This window comes from Protopterus annectens, chromosome 8.part1 (genome assembly GCF_019279795.1).
Source record: "Protopterus annectens isolate FY-2018-M chromosome 8.part1, PAN1.0, whole genome shotgun sequence".
In the NCBI taxonomy this organism is placed as follows: domain Eukaryota; kingdom Metazoa; phylum Chordata; order Ceratodontiformes; family Protopteridae; genus Protopterus; species Protopterus annectens.
Window position 1 is genome coordinate 15,161,139 of NC_056742.1, and position 18,532 is coordinate 15,179,670.

The 18,532-nt window shown below is 40.4% G+C and overlaps 1 long non-coding RNA gene across 1 annotated transcript in view; it reads right to left on the bottom strand.

Moving 5' to 3' along the window:
• Positions 1-17,714, bottom strand: part of LOC122810066 — a 65,119-nt gene extending 47,405 nt beyond the window's left edge. Inside the window, exons 1-2 of the long non-coding RNA XR_006366042.1 lie at positions 17,630-17,714; positions 16,483-16,601 (exon numbers count right to left, since the gene is read on the bottom strand). This is a non-coding gene — a long non-coding RNA (uncharacterized LOC122810066). The remainder of the gene's footprint in view (positions 1-16,482; positions 16,602-17,629) is intronic.
• Positions 17,715-18,532: the final 818 nt, after the last annotated feature.

Sequence of the window (18,532 nt, forward strand, 5' to 3'; positions counted from 1 at the left end):
AAAAATTTAAAAGGAACCTACAAATGTGGGACTTGTAAGCAGTGTGCATATGTTGTACACCTGGAAGTGTTAACAGCTCCAGGACTAAAGCTCAAAAGAAAAAAGAAACGCAGCAAAAAATAAACTTCTAAACTAAAAAAAATGGATGCAAGGAAACCTTTCTGATGAAGTTCTGAACACATTAAGATAGAACAAAAGCACTAAAACCTTCATCTGTTTCCTTGCAACCTTTTTTTTTGAATTCCAGGACTTATGTGGAACTTTAGAGCACAGATACTACAACTGCCTTTCTAAATGTGTAGTTTACTTAGCCTACTGTACGACCTGTTTCTCATACTACATAGGGAAAATCCAAAAGAAGTCTAAGGGTAAAAATATATGAACACAACAACGATATAAAAAATAGGTACCCACTAATGCTTTAGCAAGAAATTGCATGGAATGTAAGGAAGGCATTTTTTATTTTGGGTACTCGAACATGTGGAACAAAGTCTTAGGGGAGGTTAATAGGAAACGTATTTGGAATACTGGGAGTTATTATGGCAGGTGAGACTGAATGTCAGTGCCACATCCTGGAATTAATGAACAGATTTTTGTTTCCTGTTTTAAAGTTAAGCTCAGCAAAATTAACATTTTTACAATTTTTTTACTACTTTTCTATATTTTTTTTAGCTTTTTTCCAGCTTCCCGAAATGCATAAAATGACAAATGTTAGTATTAAATTTTAAGGGTTGTAAAACCAAAAATGTCAACAAGTGGTTTATGATTGCTTTTTTAATGTTTTTGGAGTATATTTCTTGTACTATGAAATTGTTAGGTGTTTAAGATTTATTTGAACAGGTGTACAATGGTTAATTAATTAATGATTTTTTTTTGATGAATTGACCAATGGAGATAAAGCTAGAAGTTTTAAATTTGGTGCTTTTTTTTTTTTTTTTTTTTTTGCTACAGTTCTGATGAAGTCTCGACATATGAGATTAAAACACTTAAGTGTGGTTTGGTTTATTAAAAGTATTTTTACATGTTTTATCAAGTTCCATACTTGCCGCCTGTTACCATATTTTTATGATTTTGGAGTGTATTGGTTTCAGCAACAGTATCTCTTTCTTTGTTTAGTCCCTGGATTCTAGGAGATGTTTGGTTGGATACAGTCATCCAGGTATGGAAACATTTGGAATCCCAGCAGTCTCTGCTACCACTGCCATACATTTGGTAAACACCTTGTGTGCAGTGGTGAGACCAAAGGCCAGAGCTCTGAACTGATAGTGACTGGCCCCTAGCCAAAAGCACAGAAATCTTCAGGATCATCTGTTTATCTTGATGTGATAGTATGCATCCTGAAGATTGATGTAGCACATCCAATCATCCTTGTGTAGAAATGACAGAATAGACTGATCAGTGAGCATTCGTAACTTTGACTTCTTCACCAACTGATTTAGTTTGCTCAGATCCAGAATTGATCTCAAGTCCCCAGTTTTGTTTGGCACTAAAATGAATCTTGAGTAAATTCTGAATTCTTTCTGGACTGGTGGAACCTCCTGGATTACTCTTGTCTTAGCAGCTTTTTAATTTCTTGAGATGCCGCCTCCCCTGACTGTGTGGGACATCGGGGAGCCTTTTTCTTTTTGTAGGGGGAAATCTGGAAAATGGTATGTAATAACCTCTGGATTTGATTTTTAACACTGAAGAATCTTTTACTATTGATGCCCATGCATATGGGTGCAGAGACAAGTGCCCTCCAACTGCCTCCAGAGATGAGCAGTCAGGCAACCTTTCATGGGTGCTGGAAGGGTTTATCCGAAAAGGAATCTCAAATGAGTCACTTCTCTACCCCATGTCTCAAGTATGTGTCTTCATCCAGCTGTTTTCACTCTACAAAAAGTGAAACAAGCATATATTCCTTCTGCAGCAGAAGCAGTAGTCAGACTTATCATATCACACTACCTAAAGAACTTGCATGGCTGAAATTCACCTGCAGTTGGCAAGAAGTACACAAGCAGCAAATAAAGTTAAATCTATGTAAGGCAATATGCAAATAACTTAATTTAAGTCTAGTTTGCATTGTTTTGTAGTGTTGAATCTTCTGGAAGGATATCCTTACCCCCTCACTCATTCACCAAAACTCATAGGCCTTTTTACTGCTGAAGGTGAAGCTACATTAACACTTCAGCATATTTCACTCATCAGTTTAACATATCCCTGGAAAGACATTGAAAAGCCCATAAATATAAAATTAGATGCAGTGACTTGAGACAAGTATTTAGAGTTCAGACAACTTGTCTTTTGTATACATGAACATCCTAACTCACTGATTGATTGTTTATGGTGGTAAACCATCTTGGGGGGGTTCTTCCCACTCCGTTCACTCTGCTCACTCTGCTCCCGTGCCCTTGCCCCATATCCCACTCTCCCCCAGCACCTCTACTCTTATCCCACACAGACCACTCCCCCTCATTCCTGTGATCGAATTACATACAACCAACCTTGTCCACACCCACATTTCATGCACAACTTGCTTTATTTTACTTAGGCAAACTTATCTGGTCTCCCTTACATCCATCCCCTTGAACTTACATGCCCACTACTATACATTTTTGCATCTAACTCTACTCTACCATCACAATACAATCACAACCTCAAACTATTTTAAATTAACTCCAAGCTTACCACCTTCTCTTCTACTATATACACAAACTAGCATTGCACCATAATTTTACCACTGACCAATCACATCAACCCCACCCATCCTTATCACAAACTGCATGGTAAAACACCTAACTACATTATCAAAGCACACTCTGAAATCAAACCATTCCAACTTTACCTTCAGCTGCATACATATCACATGATAACAATCTTTATTTACACCTGTTCTACATTCAAAGACAGAAATTCCACTTGTACTATTTTTAAACCCACTATCACAGTTGACATGCTCCTCCTAACTTGCCTAGCCTATTTACTCTTAATTCTCAACCTCATTACAGCTATATCTTTGCATACCCCCACACACCAATACACATCAACAACCTCCTCTAACCCTCTCCCCAATAAACAACACAGCTTCTCACATATCTCCTCCCAGCCATTCTATTCAAGCCACAAACTGGCCTCCTCACCTCCTATGAAACCACACCTGACACCAGTACTCTCACCTAGGAATAAAAAACACTTCCCATGGTGCGTATTCCTCATTACCTATCTACTCAAATGTGGAGACATACATCCTAACTCTGGCCCACCCTCTAATCCTAACCACAAGAGTAACCCCAAAGACTTAAACATACTTACGCTTATCCTTAAAAGTATGTGTAATAAAATAGCCCCACTGCATGCCTGGATTGATCAAAATAAACCTGACATACTAGCCCTTACTGAAACATGGCTACATCCCGATGTAAAAGACTCAGAAATAATATCACCAAACTTTACAATAATCAGAAGAGATAGATCTAAAAAAGGGGGAGGGATAGCACTTCTATATCCCTTTACACTCAACATCACACCCTATACCAGTAATATACCCATCTTTTCTAATGCTGAGGTACTAATCTCCTTTTTGAACCTTAATATATCAAAAGGAATTTGTATAATAGTAATATATACCCCAACAATATACCAGTGTTGGAAAATATTTTACGCTGGACATCCCAAACTGAAACAATAATCTTAGGAGACGTAAATATAGATTGGCAAATCATTGCTTCCAACTCCCGGACAAATAGTATAAATCTGTATGTTTTTTCTCAGCTTATCAGTGCTCCAACAAGATACAGCAAAGATCTTGCCTGTCAATCCACCTTAGACTGGATTCTAGAATCCCACCCTGCTAATTACCCCTCTTCTGGTACACTGCCTAGCTCCCTGAGTGATCATCTACCAGCTTACTCCCTTAGAACAAACTCCCAACAACTAAGTGTATACACTATAAAATCAGTTAGGAACTCAATTAATTTTCATCAGCATAAATTCAACAATCTCCTACAGGAAATAGACTGGACACCCCTTAAACTACCACCCCTTAATGGTGCTGTACTATACTTTAATAATACCTTCCTTCACATACTTAATACTCTTCGCTCCCATTTGTATGAAAAGAATCAAAAAGAACTCATGAATGTAAACACCTGATGAAGCAAAGGGACCTAGCCTGGTCAACCTGGAAACAACACAAAAATGAACAGGATCATGTTAATTTCAAAACACTATGTAACAAAGTGACAAAACTAATCAACAAACATAAGACGTCATATTATTCCCAGCTTCAGTTCCAGCATAAAATCAACCCCAGTAAATTTTGGCACTCCATATCTTCTCTACTTAACCCTGGAAGAAATGGAGAGCACACCCTATCACCTGATACCTCTCCATCCCAAATAGCCGAGAACTTTAACAAGCACTTCATAAAATCTATTTCAGACCTACTAATATGCCTAATGCTAGAACCACCCCCCCCCAGCCTTCAACCTATTCCGACACCGACCCCATCAGCTACTTCTAACCCTCTCATTACTAATCCCCATACTCAACAAAATGTCATACAAAACCCATTCTCATTTCAGCCCATACCCACTGACACCATTAAGAAACTGATACAAAAACTAAAACCCTGCTCTACTTCAGCTGACAATCTCCCCCATACTACCTCAAACTGGCTGCTAACTCAGTTGCCTACCCAATCAGTATCCTTATAAATAGGTCTTTTCCAAATCAGAAGTACCTACCATATGGAAACAATCTCACATTACCACCATCCACAAAGAAGGCAACTCTTTTGATCCATCCAATCTCCATCCTATATCCATCTTGTCACCCATATCCAAAATTCTCGAGAGAGGTATCCATCAGAAGGTAATACAATATCTACTGCAAAACAATCTTTTAACCAAAACCCAACATGGCTTCTGACCTAGCCACAGCATAGATACAGCCCTATTATCTTTGACAGACACAGTGAACAAGGCCAGAGATGCAGGATGCTATACAGCCTCAGTATTCCTTGATCTCTCTAAGGCCTTTGACACAGTGTCTCACCCATTACTTTTGAACACACTTTCTAACTTAGGCTTCTAACATAACACAGTAAAATGGTTTCAGAGCTACCTCAAGGATCATAAACAAGCAGTGAAATGGTCCAACAAACTCTCACCCTTTCTCCACAGCCCTACTGGAGTCCCCCAAGACTCCATCCCAGGACCCCTACTCTTCAACATTTTCACAAACAACCTTCACACTGCCTCTCACCCTGGGACCCTGATTCAATATGCTGATGATTCCACCATAATCTGCACTGCTCAATCACTACAAGAACTACTCTCAAAAACTCAGCAGTCCTTTACAGTAGTTGAATCCTGGCTAAGAAATACCCAACTCTTTTTTTTTTGTTCCAAAATCTCTTTATTTGAATTTTCAGATATTAACCGCGATATATACAATCAAACACACAAAACAGTACATACAAAAAGGAAACATTCAAAAAACTAATAACACAAGAAATATATATACACTATATACACTAGAAGTCACTACATCATCAAATGGAGAATAAAAGGTTTTTAACATCACTTAATTAAGTGAAAAACACCTCCCTTATCATTGATTATTTCAACATCCTTGCATCTGACAACACCGCCATAGAAATAGTGCAGGAAATCAAACTTCTAGGTGTATTTATTGACAATAAACTTTCATTTGACCCTCGTATACAGCAAAATATAAAGAAAACTCATCATAAATTGGGACTCCTTTATTGAAACAAACATTTTTTTTACTGCAGCAACCAAAACTACCCTTGCAAATACATTTTTACTTCCCTCTCTTCTGTACAAAATTCTACCCTATGCAAGTTGGAACAGTGCTACAACAAAGCTGCAAAGTTTGCCAAAAAACTCTAAATATCACACACCACTGTAAACCACTCCTACAATTAAACTGGCTTGAACTACCCAACCAACTTGGCTTTATTCAGCTATCCACCTTGCACAACCTTATTTTCAAGCCTACTGCCTGAGCTGCACTAGCCAATCTAGTTGCACCTTACACCCTGCAATCAGAAGACAAAAATCTCTTAGCTATCTCAAAACCCACAAGTAAACCTGGTCACTCTCTGTATTCATACTGTCTCTATACATTGGAATTAACTACCTCGAGCTACCAGGTTTATTCTTGGCCTAACCCATTTCAAAGCCTGTTTAAAAAATCATCTAAAAAAATAGATGGCTCTGCTCCTGCATAAAGCCTGCCTAATGCTCAGATCTTCCTCTTCTCTCACATTTCAATCCCTCACAGACTGCAAGATCTTAAAGCTCTTCTAACTCCTTCTCTGCTTCTATACCAAATTCTTAAGCTGCTGCTCAGGCTTTTATTGCTTCTATTCTTCTTAACTCTCTCTCACTATATGTCTGCATCACTAACTTTCTGGCTGCTATTTCTACATCATGTATGATGAGAGTGACTATTATCTTCCGTAATGTTTTAACTGTATAGAACTGTTTAGATGTGTAGTAATATAATACAACATCTTGTAGCAGTTTGTTCTTTCAATTTATTTTTTGTATAGTATTTCTAATGTAATCTTTATTGTATTGGATTATACTGTATTTGTATCGTAGTGTATGTGAAGCTTTTCTCCCCAGGCCTTTACTGAAAACGGGTTCTGTAGACCCAGTCAGACCACCCCGGTAAACAAATGTCAAATAAATAAATAAATAAATAACAATCTTGGTCCTGTAGGCCTCCTCTGCAGTGAGGATGGTATCTTCCATTTTAGCTTCCCCCTCTGCCCCGAGGGCGTTATCCGTATAAGAATCCTGGAAAGGACCCTGAGAATTATGGAACCACATTTTCTTGCCTCCTCTTTGATTCCTTGAAAATTATCATTGAGGGGTAGAAAAGTGTATCCCCATGGCAGACTGAGTCTTTCCATCCTATTCACTCTGGGAAAGCATTTCCTTTACACCAAGGTCAAAGAAAGATGTTCCATCAAAACAATCATTGATGAAAAAAGACTTGAAAGGCTCAGCAAAGTCACATAGGTGCATCCAGGCATGTCTCTTAACAGCTATGCCTGAACCAGCCACCCATGAGGTACCCTCCACAGCATGGGATATTAACCTTATGGAAGCATTAGAGATGGATAGATAAAACAGTGGCCAACTGTGAAAAAGACTTCTTGTAGTCCTCCACAGACATATACTCAGAGGGATTTGGAAATTTGCTTAGTCAAATCCCTCTGTAATCTTGTAAAATATGCCAAGTAATTTAAAGACCATAAGGCAAAGGTGGCTGAGCCAAAAATGCACTTTCTGAATCTGTCCAATGCCCTGGATTATATGTTAGGAGGATGGACAGGGGAGCTCTGCTCCTCCAGCACCTTTTTTGTGGCTGCCACTACAACCATAGCATTAAGGACACCCTTGCTCCATTGAGGTCTGTCTTTAGGTGGCACAATAAATTTATCTAGGCAGCCAGAATGGATTCTATTGTATGCAGTTTCTACCATGCCCACTGAGAGACTAGATCTATAAGGTCATCTGCCGGGAAGTCACCCAAGACATAGATGGGCTGAACCCAAAGCCTTCCAGAAAAACTGACTCCTCTTGAGATGAGGTTTCAGAGAACCATCCACCTTTTGCATGAGAATCTCTAAGATGTCTCCAAAAGTGACATCATCTGGTGGAGATCTGGGGACCCCTCCCCTTCATCGAAGTCAGTGTCTTTGTTAAGAGACTCCATGGGGAAATCTATGTGTTTCCTCTTACATGTTCTCTTTCTGGAGAACCTCCTCAATGGGTATCTGAAGAGAGGGGAAGTCCTAGGATGGGGATCCATCTGGATGCAGGATGGGCCTGGCTGTCCCTGTGGAATAGGACTGAGAGGATCAGAGCACAGACCTGATAGGGGTATGGCTGTAGGATCAAAAGAAGATAGAGTAGCTGAATCTCTCAGTCAAGAGGAAACCCTCTCCACTACCTCAAAAGCAGAAGGATAGGAAGAAGCCATAGCTGGCTGCACTGGAGCCGAAGCTGCCAATGCTGCCATGCCATAACCCTACCCGGACCTGTGCCTCAAAGGGCAGTCAGACTCAAGCTGTCCAATAACGAAGCTCCAAGGGGCAGGGATTGCTTTAACAACAATGGAGTGGATCCTAGCCCCCTAGACCTGGTACCAACACTTCAGCTCTGAGATTTGTCCTGGTCCAAAGGAGTAGGGGCCAAATAATTCAGGGAAGCAGTCAGAATCGAAGATCTAGCTGTGTTTGTATCAGATGTCAAAACCTTTGGGTCTCCTCAATCTGAGGGCTCTGAAACCATGGATCAGATCTGAGAAGAAGAGGTCACTGCATGAGAAGTAGATGGGTAGCTCATGGATCTGATGGAATACAGGGCTGGGATAACCCCCATGTGAATCTGGGTTCTGAGAAACTTTTTCATCACCCTGTCCAGTTCAGTTTCTGAAAAGCTCCTCAAGGACCTGATGGAAGAAGTGGTGGATTGGAGCCAAGACTCTCTTCTCTGGGTCCCCTGAAGGAAAGGAGAATGGAGCCAAAGATAAACAGGCTCTTCAGTGAACCCTGGGGACTGGGTTCTTGGAGACTTTGTAAGAGGACATGGGGTCTGTTTCAGTTTCAGAACCAAAGAGGTCAGATCCAATTTCTTTTGAATCTTTTGAGGAGGCTCTAAAGATGAAATAGTCTTTGGAGAGAGGGTTGGAGACTGCTTACATGAATCCTTCACCTCTGATAAAGCTTTGGAAGATTTTATGGGAGTTTGAGCTCCTGATGCAGAGGAAGAAGGTGGTAATAATCCCTTTAAAACTAACTAATTTCTTCAATCTCTAAGAGCCCTGGAATTAAAGACTGTGCAAATAGAGCAGTGCGTTTTGAGATGAGAAGCTCCAAGGCAGTAGACACATTACATGCAGGCATCAGAGTTAGGGATCTAATGCCCACAAGAAATGCATTTTTTGAAACGTGCTGGTTTCTTGGCCTTGATAGAATACCTCACCACTATACTAACATGCAAGACAGAAAAATAGGAAAAGTTCTTTTTTTAACTACCAACAATGGTAGGTAACAAAATATACCCTCTAGAGGGCAGATAGGAGGAAAGTGTAGGAAAAAGTACCAGCAATGGTGCTGATAGTTACCTGAGGTAGATGGTATAGAGAAAGGCAAGAGTGTCACAAAGTTAAGAGCTTGAAAATTCAATAGCTAGGTTTGAGAGGTGGGTGAAAAAAATAAGATAGTAAGATAGAAGACAAAAATATCTAACTTACATCAAAAGAAAACACCCCCAAAACTCTTTGAGATGGATCTATGTCTGTAGTGATATGGTGGCAAACGAGATCTGGGGTATAGCAGGTGGATTAGGGCATTATGGGTATAGAAAGGAGCTCAAGAGTTGGATTCAAGAGTCTTGTAAATGCTGATGAGTCAGATCCAAGATCCCAATCATTGAGGAATGAATGAAAAGGACATCATCAGCTCAGCCAGGTAGTGAATTATATCCTCAGGCTCCATATAGGTGACACCATTTACAGATAATTCGGTACATTGTTGTGTATTGCCATTGACGTTACGGACATAGCTGAAGAAAGTTTTGTGACTGTCGTTGGCCTGGGAAGCTTATTTTACCTCAGATTTGGCTTTGGTAGATTTTATTAGTGCTCCCACCACTGAGTTGCTTGTTTAGGTGGATGAGGAATTTTTTTTACCTTGCTGGACATTGCATCTCCTAATTCTTGCCATTGATTTCTTCCTTTTGTTATACAACCTACTCTACCTGGGTGGTTTGTTTTCAGAGGTGTTCCTGTGCTTGATCCATGTAGCTACAGCTGTCTCTATGCAGCTGTTAATACGATATACCGAGTTTCTGTGAATGATTCCACATACCCACCAGTGTTCTTAGACTTTGGGGGGGAGGCTTGAAATTTTCCCAGGTTATCAGTTAGTAGTAGGAACTTTCCCTACAATAATTTCTACAAGGTCCAGAGTTAGCTGGTGTGCCTAGTTTTGCCTTTACTTCAAAGGAGATAGATTTATTGTCTGATCTGACTAGCTTGATCATTATACTAGGGAGAGTGCAAGGTTCTGCTATGTTTCTGAAGATCAAATAAAGGGTGTTTTTGCCCCTAGGTGAGCATACAGACTGACTGGTCCAAGGTATTTGCATTTGCAAAGTTCAGAAATCTTTGGGCCTGCTTGTTAGGAGTCATGTACTATTTCTCAGATTATACTGCGATAATTAAAGTCACCTATGAATTAGGTCTTAGGTCGAATGGGGAGCATTTCCAATATGTTTATGTATGTATTATGGCTTTCCTGGGTAATAGAGGGAGACCTATATCTTGAAAGGATATGGCATGGAACTTTGTCTATAGTAGTTTGGACATGGAGAAGTTCAAGCACATCATACTGATGAACCGACCTTGAAGTGTGCTTGTTTTTAATGTAAATAGAGACATCTCCACCTTTTGTCCCTTCCTGTGCAGTAATTGATCAAATTTGTGGAAAGCATTGTAACCCTGTGTTACCAAGGTATTCTATCTGGCTTTAAAACATGTCTCAGTGACTTCACAGATGTCTATATTCTCCAGAGTGAAAAGGCAGTAAGGGAATGGACAAGGTTTTAACTAGTATTTAAAATCGCAAGACAGGACATGTGCAGATCATCCCTGGGACTTTTGACCATATCCTCGCAAAATGACAAAACATTGTACTCCCTTTAAATGATACCATACTCTAAGGGAATTGCTAAAGTCAATTTTCTGTTCAGATTGTGACATCATCTTTGCAGAAGGTAGAATGTTGCCCAGTGCTAGATTCAGAACCTTAAGACATACAGGCTAAGAGCTCTGCCATGTCTCTTTTGTGTAGTCCAGGGAGGTACTTCAAGTCATTTATGCCCACATGGACTATGACCGAGTCATACTGGTACTTGGGGTTCAGTGACCAAAGAACATGCATGATCTGATGAAGCATGGCTCCAGACAGACAGCCGACTGTGAGTCTCTCCTTACTTAGTCTGGTGAGTGGGATATCTGTGCATCTCACAATAGAGTCTCTGATAATTGAAATATTGGGTTGTGTGGTGGTGTGTCTTTTGAACGTAGAAGCTGAGAAACTGTGGGATGTGACCATTTGTGTCATATTGGGTGTTGATTTGGTGGAATGCTCTTGAGACTGCTGAGCATACTTTTTGTTTGTGAAATGTCTGGAAGGTCTTTGTGGTTTAGGGAGATTACAATTAAGAGCCTCAGCATACGTGGGTCCATGTGTCTGGTCTATACAACTTGAGGTCAGTACAGTGTATGTGTTTCTGACAATCTGTTTTGTAATTATAAGTGCTTGCATGTGACAGCCTTTCCTCCAGTGAAATTATGTAACATTTCTCACACATACTATCATTTAAGAATTGTTTGTCAGTGAAAGTACAGTTGTGGAAGATTATACCATAATGGTAGATGACTTTCCCTTCTCTGTTTCAGTATTCTTTACAACAGAAATCCCCTACCAAGGGTGGCTCAGCATCCAGCCAATATACCAAAGCCATTAGGTTGCTTTATATTATGGCGTACATCACATGTTTGCTCCACTTGTATAGCATAGGCTATAAAAGGGACTTCTGGACATACCATTCTCAGAACTGACTGTCCCAGTAGAAACATTAGCTCAAGGTCAATAGAGGTAATCAGTACATCCAGAAGAGAAAAAAAACAGGGAGAAGGGGAGAGGGAATGAATACTGCAACAGTGAAGAGAAGAACATCTGTGCCATGTACAATAGGGAGAGTGCAAAAGCTTAGAAAGTGTAGAGGGAGGAGAAGGACAGACCAGCAGAGCTCTCCAGGAACCCATGGAGAATGGCTTTAGCAAAGCTAGCTCTAGCTCTGGAAATAACATCAAGCTTATAGTGTTTGGTAAATGTATGGACAGAAGACCAGGTAGCTGCCTCAAGAATAGAGTTGGTATCCAAACCCTTAAAAAAAACACCAGAAGAAGCTACAACCACAGGAGAATGAGCCATATCAGAAGAAAGGCTCTTGCCATGTAAGGCATGACAAAAAGAAATGGCTTTAGAAATCCAAAAAGAAATTTATTGAAAACAGCCAGACCTAAGGATCTAGGATGAAAGGAAACACAGATCGGATCAGATTTATGAAAAACCTTTGTCTTATCCAAATAAAATCTGAGTTGTCTATGTACATCCAAGGTGTGCAGCACCTTCTCACTAGCATATTGCGGAGAAGGGAAAAAAGTGGGCAAGTGAATATACCTTTTAAGAGACAACTCAGTCACCACCTTGGCCATAAAAGAAGGATTAGTGCTTAAAGTGGATTAGTTTCCTTATGGAAAATTAAACAAAGAGGACAGGCCATAAGGACCTGAAGCTCAGACACCCATCTGGCAGAAGTAAGGGCTAACAAAAGTGCAGTTTTCCAAAAACATTGCTGCAAGGAAGCTGAAGCTGCAGACTCAAAAGGAGCCCGGGTCAATTTTTCTAAAACAAAATTAAGATCCCAGGGGGAGAGGGGAGTGGCAGGCTTCCTGGGAGGTCTAATATGAAGGACACCTAGACTAAAATCTAGAAGCTAAAGGAGGTGATAAAGGCAGACAAGCAGACACAGTTGATAAGTGGGCCTTTACAGAAGAATTAGCCAACCCAGCATTGATTAGTTCACATAGTTAAGCTAGAACCAAAGAAACATCCACAGAAAGTGTTTCTAGGGCATGAGAAGGACAGCAAACAGAAAACCTCTTCCATTTGGATAAGCAGGATTTTATAGCTGTGGGCTTCCTGGCCTCCTGCAAGACCCTAAGCACATCATGGCCATGTCCAACCCGGAATTAATGGACATGCTCCACCTCAAAAAATCCAAATCTGCCAGATCCACTAGAGCAAGCGACTTAAACCTTAGCATGGATATAAATAGGACATGCTGGAGGGATAGATTTGTCACCCAGAGACTCCTATGCTGTGGGAATAAAATAGGGTCCCAGGTGAGGCAGAGCACCTGCACCTGGCTCCTGAAATGAGAGAAATTGGATGGAGATATGGGAGGAATCATCTCTGTCATCTCATCTCTGCTGTGCTGCTGCTGCACACAACAAACAAATGCACAGTATTTTGTAATATAATAACATGGGAAACGTTTAGGCTAAAACTTTAAATGCCTTAGAAAATGCCTTTTAGCAGAGATAGCCTAGTATGAACCTATCATCAGGAAAAAAGGTATCTGTATAGACTCAAAAGCCTATCACTCAGAGTGTCGGTTGAAGCATAGACAGGTGAGAATCGATGAGGGATCAATTGTCTTGTGTGAGTAGATCCACTGTGTGAGGTAACTTGTAATGCTTGCCCATGGCTAAATGCAGAAGAAGAGGGGACCAGTGCTGTCTGGGCCAAAAGGTAGACACCAGCAAGATTTTGGGAGCATCTTGTTGTATTTTGAACAGGACTTTTGGAATGAGGGGAAGAGGAGGAAAGGCATAAAGGAGCATCAACTTCCAAAAAAAAGAGACAATGCCCACCTTCCAGTCCAGAGGACCTGGGACTCTGCCACAAAAAAGAGGAAGTTGCCTCTTCCAAGGGAAGACAAATAGATCTACCGTCTGGTGGACAATGTCCAGAAACACATCCTTGTGAAGCATCCACTCATGGGATTCTGTTAGGGACATGCTCAGAGAGTCTGTCACAATGTTCAGCCAGTTTATATTCCCTCAGGTCAGAAGAGTCACATGATACTGGATAGCTAGTTCCCACACTAGAAGAGCCAACCTGCAAAAGAGGGAAGATCTCATGCCCTCTTGCTTGTTGACATACCACATCACTGTTGTATTGACTGTGAAAACCTTGAGATGGCCTGAGGAAAATAAAGGGTGAAAAACTTGAAGAACCAGCAAAAGAGCTCTCATCTCCTTGACATTGATGGGTTCTTTCCTTTGTTGAGGCGACCAAGGACCCTGTACCTTTACAGAGCCACAGGATGCCCACATCGCACTTCTGAAGCATCTGTGAACAGCTCCTGAGAGGGAAGAAGAGGTTGAAAAGGAAGCCCTGGATTGGGAATCAACTGCTGAATCCACCACTGAAATTCCAGCTTGAGACATGAAAGAAGAGGAATTGAGAAGTCCAGAGGATGAGAATGGTGAAGCCAAACTGGCTTTAGAAACTGCAGAAGTTTTCTTATGTGGTGTTTGGCAAAAGGATCATATGAATGGTGGAGGCCAGAAAACCTAGAGCTCTCAGAAACTTCCTTGCTGTGATTAAGGCCAGAGGAAGAAGGGATTGAAAGAAAGAAATGAGAGTCAAGGCCTTGGGAGGAGGCTAGGATGCCAGCATTGAAATAGTCTGGATCCTGCACCAAAGAAATACATGATCCTGTGAAGGAATCAGAAAGGACTTTTGGAAATTTATGGTGAAGCCCAGGCTTTGCAGGAGGGAAATGGCAAAGTGAAAATGCTGCAGTAGAATCTCTAGAGAGGATGCCTGAAGCAGGAGATCATCTAAGTAGGGAAAGACTTGTATCCCCCTTAGCCTGCAAAAAGCAATTACAGGAGTGAGGTATTTGGGAAATACCCTTGGAGCAGTAGAAAGGCCAAAGGGCAAGGCAGAGAACTGAAAATGTCAGGTAGCAACAGAGAAATATAAAAACTTCCTGAAAAGGGTATGAATGGGAATGTAAAGATATGTCCTTGAGGTTCAGAGACACTAGAAATGCCTGAGGAAGCAGCAGAGGGAACAAAGTCTGAAGGGACAACATCCGAAAGAAAGGGACCTTCAGAAAGGTATTCAAATCAGAGAAGTTTGGAATGGTTCTCCAAGTGCTCTCTTTCCTGGGAACTCAAAAAATTCTGGAGTAAAGCCTCTTCCGCCTTTGAGAAATTGAAACTTCCTGAATAGTTCCCTGAGCCAAAATATTCTGAAACACCCCCTGGAAAGAAAGTCAACTGTTCCTAAGGAGGCTGAGGAATGACCTGAAAGGGGGAAGAGATTTCCAGACCATGTAATACCCAAGGTGGATAATGGGAAGTACCCATGAATCCTGAATAAACCAAACTGTAAGAGATAGAGAAAGATGAAGAGAAAGAGGAATGGGGCTGAGAAGAACAGGATAGTCAGACAGCACCTGAGTCACAGGAGTCTGGGTAGCATTAGCCAGAGGAGCCATTTACTCCCTTTATTACCCTTGGGAGGAGGGTGAGACTGCCTACAAACAAGGATAGGCGTATTAGGGTGATTTCTTTAAAACCTGGGCACAGGAGGAACAAAAACATGTATAAGTTTCTGCAAGGCTTTGCCTTTATCCTGAAGAGAATTATCTGGTGCAGCTGATTTGTTTAAGTGTCTGTTATCCAGAGAAGCATCCATCAACTTAGCCTTAATATCATCAGGCAAAGGTTGAAGCCAAAGCCAGGAATATCTCCTCATTACAGAACCAAAACCAGCAGATCTGGAAGAAGCATCTGCTGCATCACAACTGCACTTGATAGAATGGTGAGCCATCTGAGAAGAAGTCCCCAACAAGGAAAGAGCAAGAAGTCTTCCCTTCAAAATCAGGAAGGTCAAAAATAACCTGACAGGCCTGAGAAATAAGAGCCAAAATATATCTGGACATATGGGTCTGGTAATTGACAGCCCTAAAAGCCAAGGTAGCAGAGGTATAAACCTTCTTATCTAGCCTCTTTCCATAGTCCTACTGTCTTTATCAGAAGAAAGAAGCTTTGTAGAAAGCAGTAAATGAGATGGCTTGTCAGTGCCACAGACACCATAGAGAGGTCAGCTGAAGGACATATATAACAAACATACTAGGTTTTTGGGAGGCAGGGAGCTGAGAGTCTAAAAAGAGCCACAGTAGAAAAGGTATCCAACAAGGCAGACAAAACAGGAGGGACAATAGAAGGTCTAGCAGAGTCAATTTTCAGAAGCTCATAATACCTCTTCTGTACCTCCAAAATCTGAGTACAGTCCCATTTAAAAAATTCCATCATCCCAAAAATTGTGCCCCCAAAGGAAATATCTTCCAAAGGAGTTCCAGGACTAGTAAACTCCTCTTCCTTAGACTCATAATCTAAAGGGGAAGGAATCAGGGATGAGTAAGCAAGGGATTCCTCACCTGATTCCATCTCTTGCTCAGAGGAATATTGTTTCCTAGGCCTATTAAGAGGTGTTGAGGACGAAGATGGAGTGGGAACAGGAAACAATTCACTCTGAGAGTCCTTAGAAGTAGGAGAACCATCCTTTGTTTCTTGTTTCTTTTTCAAAGGGATGTCTATAAAACAGAAGATTCAGATGCTGGATGACATTCCACAATAGTAGTTAGAACTTTCTCTCTGGGGGAGATCTAAGATGGCCGACAGCTAGGAAGCACACACTTCAGCCTGCTCTCAATAATAAGTTCTAATCTAAATAAATCACTACAACTGCATCAAACCTTAAAAGAAAATAATTACAAAGCAAGGGAAAAATATACTTTCACATACCTGCTGCTTATTTTTTGGTTTCGAAGCAAGAATAAGCCAGAACATTATCTTCTACAACAGTGATAATAGTGGTGACTCCGGTTACATGTGCTTGTGCCTGCCAGCCTTGAAACAACAACCTAGACAAGCAAACAATCAGAAGCTCTTATTAAAATGGAACAAATGGAATCACAATCCACTAAAACAAGGTTATCGCTAATCAATTCTCCTGAAAAGGAGATCTCTTCAAAGAGACAGAAAACCAATAAATCGCAATCCGAAGCTCCTAAGCAAATCCAGAAAACCAAATCTGACCAACAATTTACTATGAAAGAATTCAAAACTGCTCTACTCCCCCTTCAATCAGAAATACATGCTTTCTCCACAAAATTAACATCATTTGGAAATAACCTAGATCAAATCATGACAAGAATGAAGCAAAATGAGGCAAAAATAATGAATAATGAAGTAAAAATATAGGAGTTGCAAAAAAAAATCTTTGAAAATGGCACTTCCATCAAGGACTTACAACAGAAATTAATAGATCTTGAAGCGAGAATGAGACACAACAATGTCTTAATCAGAGGAATTCCTGAAAAGTACGATCAGCTCACCAGTAACTCACCAGTATTGCAAAAGAAATTTTTAATATTGTTGTAGAAAATAAGGAGTTGTCACAGTCAATTACAATAGAGAGAATCCACAGAGTGCTAAGAAAGTCTCAAACATCCGACACCCCTAGACAAGTATATGCAAGAATCCTGAATGCCTCACAAGCCCAATCTATTATTTTCTTCGCTAAAAAGAAGAAAAACATCACCTGGAATGGTAATAAAATCTCAATCACACAAGACCTTCCACTACCAATTAAACAGTCGGGACAAGTCTTGTCACCCTTTTGCAACTACCTTCTGAACAAAAATATTAAATTCCAAATGAAGTCTTCGTTGACACTATGTTTCCAACATAAATGTCAGCTACTCTATTAAAAACTTCCAAAAAGCCAAATCAGCTTTTTCCAAAGCATTTAAAGAACTACTGCCAAATCTTGCATGAAGCAATGAACTGAGTTCCAGTTTGCAAAACGGAGTTTGCTCAACATAAGAAGCGCACATAGCTCCTGGGAAAAAAAACGAACACTCACAACCAACTTAATTCAGCTATCTACCTAATTCTTTGGCTTGCAGTATTAGTGCCATCTCGGAATTCCATTTTGTAAAACAAGGTAACGCAACATACAATCAGCAAACACCCTCTGACCCTATAAGCAACTTCCGAGTTAAAAAGCAGGAAGTACAAGATTACAAAGGGTGAAGGTCACCGATACAAGTAATCTAATATCTCATTTAGTGCACGCTGTCCCCACAATAATAGTCTAGTACCTATCTTGCCTTAGCTATCCGATACCTAAATGCTTCTGGGATCTACAAACCACTCCATCCAGTCTGTTGATCCTTTAGCTGACACTTATGGCTGAAATAATAAAGCCTTATGTTCCAACTTCTGGGTATACAACTTGGCACTCCTAAAGTCACTGAGGAACAAAGTATTTGAAACACACGCACTTGATTTTCAATCCCCAACTACTTCTAAAACTCACAATTCTAAACCTGTTACTCCAACATCTCTCTAAGTTTACGGGAGCAACATATAAAAATGTGTGAAACTATATCCCTTACCAGATCAAAAATTGTCCTCCATTCAAGAGTGGAGATTTACACCTGCCGCTCTTAATAGACTTAAATGGGGGTGTTAAAGTGAGCCGGAAGCAATGTCATCCAGTTACTCGTTATTAGTTGAAGAAAGAATGTTATTACTTCATAGTTCTCTCTGGAAGTGATACACAGTTGTATGGCAATTTCAAAAATATTGCTCAACTTCCTGAACAGTACTGCTTCTTGTGAAATAAAATAAGATGTGGATGAAAAAAAAAAGTTAATGCCAGCAACGAACATGGATGTATCTGCAGTCAGCTGATGTCTGGTGACTCTCTTACACCAATGAAAATCCAGCAATTTCTTAAAGCTGTACAAGGAATCAAAAAAAAGAAAAAAGGAAATATATTAACTTC